The following is a 6,138-nucleotide window of genomic DNA, read 5'->3' on the forward strand; positions in this document are numbered from 1 at the left end:
AGCATTTTGGTCTATGAAGATAAGTAATTCACATATTAAACTGTGAAAATGATACAGTATTCTCCCAGAGTCTGAGTAGTATATTCATTCAGATACTATTTATCATTACTATCATGTTATCAGTAAGGTCAGGTTTATACACTTTGGAGATTTGTATTTTTTTTCATCAAAAATATCTAAAATTGTTTTCAAGATTGTTTAAATTTTTCATCTGTTCTTAGGTATCTAAGCTTTTGAATCAATTCCTTGCACATAAGAGAAAAAAACTTAAAAGGAGACATTTAAAAAATGAGAATATTTCTAAATACAATATATTACTTAGAGTCCAATTACCTAAGTATTTCCAAGCATCAAATTTAGAGTCATAAAGTCAATTAATTATGTAAATTTGTGAGTGACCCCAAGTTTTACTGCCATATACTGTGCCTTGTTATTGAATCCTCCAATACCTTTACCTGACTTTTAACTTCTTTAGGATAAAATTCATGTCGTTTATTTTTTTATCCCACAAAATTACTAACTAGTATCGTATATTTCACATAGTAGGTTTTTTACAAGTATTTGTTGCATTACTTAATAAAGCAATGAGGAGAAGACCACTTAAATGTAGCTTGAAATGGATATTATTATGAGACCCCTTATTTGTATAGAAATTGCAACGCCATTATTTTAGCAAATTATTCATACTTAGTAATTTACTAAAATCTAACATGCAGAGCCTATCTTGATTGCTTTTCATTTGAAATAGGAAGTAAGAGAGCTATTAAGGTTTCTTTTATTGAAGAATCAAATCCATTGCCTACATAGTGAAGTTTATTTGTATTTTGTATGGTAGTAGTTCTGCACTCTGAAGCCCTTATTGGAATAAAAGGCAAATATATACATATGTTCTGTTGTGCCAGGGGGCACAGATTCGCTCTTAATTTACTCATGTGCAACTACTATTAACACTATGAGGAATTCAGGGCAAAGTTTAGTTTATTTTTCAAAAGGGATCATATTGTTACATACTCCAAATAACACATGAAGTCTTCTAGACTATAAAACCAATGATGTGCAGCCACACACATTTAGGGTATTCATTTAGCATTTTTATGGACTAAATGTCTGACTCAAGCTTCATGGCATATATTTTTAAAAGCAAGATTTGACAAAGAGAGAAATGAGCTGAATTTCTGGAACTATTAAATTATGAATTCAGAAATTATAGTAAAAACTCTAAATTTTAACACTATAATATGGTGAGCATGGTAAAACATGGGGGAAAATGTTGTGTACATAATTTGGCTTGAAATGTACAGAAGTTGCCCATGTGTTTGAGATCATCTCATTTGAGTGTTGTCCTTTAGTCAGGAAGAGGGAGTGCTGCCTATTTTCTCTGAATTTGGAGAAGTTGAAAGCATGGAGAGCTGTAGATGTAGCACACTCAGAAGAGCTGGGAACCAGGAACAAGAGGTAAAATGGGAGATCTTTCTCTAACTTACCATTGCCTAAAGTCAAACCTTGGATTCCTCTGTGAGTGAATGTTGGAAGTGGCACCCTTAGGTGTTCCATACTCTTCACTGTCCTTGATGATTCACAGAGAGCTACAACCCCTCAAAAGTACTTAATGCAAAAATGAATGGATGTCTCTAGTGATGCATGAAAAGTTCTGGGTTTGGGTAAAAATTACTTATTAATCAAATAAAGAATCTGGAGCACTAAGTAGAAATTTATATATTTTTAAATGTACTAAAAGTTTTACTTGACTACAAGTTTGAGGAGATTCAAAGAATATGATAGTGAAAGATGTTAATGCAATCAAAGAGAGTGCTATCAGAAATAGAGTGTACAGAACAAAAGAGATAATAAAGGGCCTAATTCTATGATATCTAAACAGATATGTTCCACCTGAGACACATAATGAAGGGACATAATTAGGTGAGCAACCTGGTTGGTAAAAATTTGGCCATTTAATGGATGAACAGCAGAAGTTTAATCTGGAGAACAGATGTGTGTCTGAATGTGCACACAGGTGTGTGTGGTCCATACGTTAAGTGTGGACAATATGTTGGTCTTTTTTTGAGTAACAGAATAGCATGATCTGACTCACATTTAGCAGGACCACTCTTCTCACAAGAGTGGAGTGAGGAAAGAATGGAAGCAGGGAAATAAGACTGGTAGTAATGATCCAGATGGGAGATGAAGGTTACCAAAACCAGGATGATTCAAAATGGTGAAATGCTAAATCTTTTTGGCTTTATCACATCTTTAAAGGTGAAGCCAACAACATTTGAGAGTATTTCCTGTACAGTGTGAAATACTGTACACCGAGGTATTGGGCCTGAGATATATATTATTCATAATAAAATTCCAAATTTTAAAGGAACCTTAGGAATCTTCCAATAAAGCCTTTGACCCTTTAAAGGAATCCTGTCTACAACAACTTGCTCCTGCTTGAACACTTTCTTGCCAAGGAGCTCACTATCTCACATAGCACACATCCCATTTAAGAACAGCTCGGGTTTTGAAAGCTTCTTGTCTTTTAAAAATTATGGTTATATTAACAATATTATCATTTTTTAATACAATATTATATTAGCTTCAGGTGTTGCTTGGAGAAAGCCCTAAATTTCTAAATTCAGGTTCGTTTCTGAAGTACTGACACCTAGCCTCGTTCAAATTCATAAGAGCTTCAATAGGAGACACTCATATGTACAGAGCGCAAAGCTGCTGCTTGTTCCTAGCAGTGGCCAACCAGGAATAAATCCACCCCCCTTCCAGGACAGGGTCCACTTTTTATAGGGGGTTAATAGTAAAACCATATGGTGGATAGTCACGTACACCACCAGAAAGAACAATGCATTTCTAACTTAACAGATAACACCAGTTATCCACACTCTAGATTCATTAACCTTTTTCCTGGGGCCTGATGTTTATCTTTGGGCGGCATTCTAGCTTTCTGGGTAGTTAGGTAAACCTGAAGCTACAGAGAGTTAAACAATCACAGAAAAACAGAGTCCAACATTTTCCAGACACCTTTACTGCTGGAGCCATACTGCATCTCTGAATGATTTCCCCTATAGGTGTACAACAAAATGATTCAATATTTGTATACATTGTGAAAAAATCACCACAATAAGTCTAATTACCATCTGTCACCATACAGGGTTAATATAATATTATTGACTATAGTCCCCATGTTGTACATTACATCCATATGACTTAGTTATTTTATAACTAAAGCTCTTTTTTTTATATGAAGCCAAAGCTGCCTTCTCTATGATGGACAAGTGTAATATTGTGATTTATAATAAGGAATATACATTTGGTCTTTGTCCCTGACAGAGCTCCTAAAACCCTTGGAATTTCTTAAGCCATAAGAGCTATAAAGGAGCCTTGAAATTTATTACAACCCCCTTTCAATCATACCTGAATTTATGTTAATGAAGTGACTTTTGGAAAGTAACTCGGGTTGGGGGCTGGTCACCAGGGAAGCCAACCATATTATTAGAGGGTTGGAACTCTCAGTTCTATCTTCCCAGTCTCTGGAAAAGGGAGAGAGGCTGCAGTTCAGTCTAGTCCCCACTGGCTAATGATTTAATCAAGTATGCCAATTTAATGAAGCCTCCATGAAAACCCAAAAGAACAGGGTTTGGGGAACTTTCCATTTGGTAAAACATAATGTTTCCATGTGCCATGGGCCTCAAAATCCAGTGGGACAGAAGCTCCTGCATTCAGACCTTGCCCTATGTATCTTTTTTTCTGGCAGTTTTTATCCTTTAATATCTTTTGTAATAAACCAGTTATCTAGTGAGAAAATAGGGTTCTGTGAACTGATCTAGCAATTTAATGGAACCCAAGGAGGGGGGCATGGGGACCTCTGATTTATAGCTCATCTGTCAGATGCACAGGTAACAACCTGGACTTGCTATTGGCATTGAACTCGGGGGAGTCTTTTGGGACTTAACCTTTAACCTGTGGAATCTGATACCATCTGCACATAGTGTCAAAATTGAGTTGAAGTACAGAACACCTCAATGGTGTCTGAGATTATTTGGTGTGTGGGGAAAAAAAAAAAAACACATTAGAATTGGTGTCAGAATTGTAACAAGTGAATGAGAAAAATGAAAAACTTGGTAGGAAGGTGGCTAAGAGAAAAAAGGGAGGAGAAACTGTATTTGTTTTTTCACTGGTATGTCCCCAGCACATAGCATGGTATGTGTCATTAGGTATGCAATAAATATTTTTTATTGTCTAAGCAATTTGGAAAAAGAGTATTGGATCATAATGATGTGAACACATTATTTCCTAATGAGATTTAAAAAGAGTAAAATTAAAATGTTTCCGGTATACTATGCTTATATGTCTTGTTGACTCAGTTTGTATGGATGACAGCAGTTTTAAACACATGAAAAATACCATGTTTTTTGTAGTTTATGGCTTCTTAGTGTCCTAAATCTCAGCTATATTTAAGTGCACAAACTCTTTAAATAAAAAGTGATATACATACCATATATACACCACTGCCGTCTGGCCACCAACTAATCAGAATGGATGCCAGACAGTCTGGTGCGTATCAGCTAAATGGTAGCCTGCTTCAAACTATGGGAGAATCAAGCTATTAGTGTTGAGTTTAAATACCACATATTTCTATTTTGTCTTTATTGTAATGAACAAGCCCTGTCTTTAGCTCCTGCTGTGCACTTTTGGAGGGTCTTCCATATGGTTGCTGCTAAGCATTTTGGCATTTTCCCAACTGTTACAATTGGGTCAGTGGGGGGGGGATCTGTAGGAGTAATAAAGTAAGGGTGACTGCAGCGGGCAGGAGTACCATTACTACACACATAACAGTTTACTGCCAGCCAAGCATTCAAGCACAGCTCAATGCCATTCATTAAAACAGGCAGTGAGGGCGAACCTCCTTTTTGCCAGAATTTACTCGAGGAAAGACCAGGCCTTGGATGCTCGGACTGTCTCCTCATTTACATTGTTTCTTGTTTCCTCACTTCTTCACCTTCCCTAACATCTAGAATAACTCAAGGAGTAATACCAGTTTATCTTGCCTATTACCATGTCATTCTGAGAAAGTTTTCATGAGCAAACTCTCAACTAAATTTTAGTAGCACTGCAGGATTGTCAGTGGCCCTGAGGGCTTTCATATCTTGTGGGGGGAAGGTCTGAATACCACAAATACTTAAAAATCCTTGAGACATGATTCATAAACCCAAAGGTGACTGATAATATTGACACTATTATTGAAGTGTCCTCCCTCTCAGAAAACACATCTATAGGAAAAAAAAAAAAAAAAGGCCATTATTATTTTTATCCTGTGGAAGGCAGTGTTGCTCAAAGCACTAATCGATTGGGGAGAAAACGTTCAAAGTAAACTTAAGATTCTAAATAGTGAAATAATACATTTAACTGAAATCTGTGTACACACGAACACACACAATGAAGTAAAACAATGAACTTAAAAGTTCTGATCCAAAATTGTTTTCCATATTTATGCCTATATGCACAAGGATTCTTTATTCCCTATGCTTTTCCTTTAACATGATACGATGTTTTATTTTTATTTTTCACAATAAAACCGATATACAGTTACGTAGAATTTTAATAGGTTCACAGTATAGCCATGAATTTTTCTTGAGCAATTACAAGAAATCGAGATTTAAAAATAATAGGGTTGGAGACATACAAATACGCATGGCTTTTTTTGTTCATGTTTCCAGCGAAGAACATTAAAGTGTTGCTTTAAGAAAGTTGCCCATTTCCTTCCTCCACCGTCATCCCAAAGCCTAGAAACCGGATCACGGAAGACCGACACCGGGTAGTAAGAGCCCTGAGTCCAGGGCTGTAAGTAAGCGCTTCGGTACCGCAGGGGGCTGTGCGGTGGGCGCCGAGGAGGTCGCTGAACGAATTGGGGAGGAAAAGAGCGTGAACTCCAGGGACAGCCACCTCAGCATTACAACTAGCCCCTGCACTTAAAATAGTATGGATGCTGACAGCAACTGTATGATCGTAATTCAACTGGTTCCGGACCGCCCATAATTGTCCTGGGAAGGTGGGGACCCCTACTTCCAGCTTCCCCCGGGGCAAAGGGGAAAGGGCTAAGCAGCGCTCATCTCTATCAGCACTCAGCACCGCACCTGCTCA

This window comes from Furipterus horrens, unplaced genomic scaffold (genome assembly GCF_987537825.1).
Source record: "Furipterus horrens unplaced genomic scaffold, mFurHor1.1.pri manual_scaffold_1, whole genome shotgun sequence".
Taxonomy (NCBI): domain Eukaryota; kingdom Metazoa; phylum Chordata; class Mammalia; order Chiroptera; family Furipteridae; genus Furipterus; species Furipterus horrens.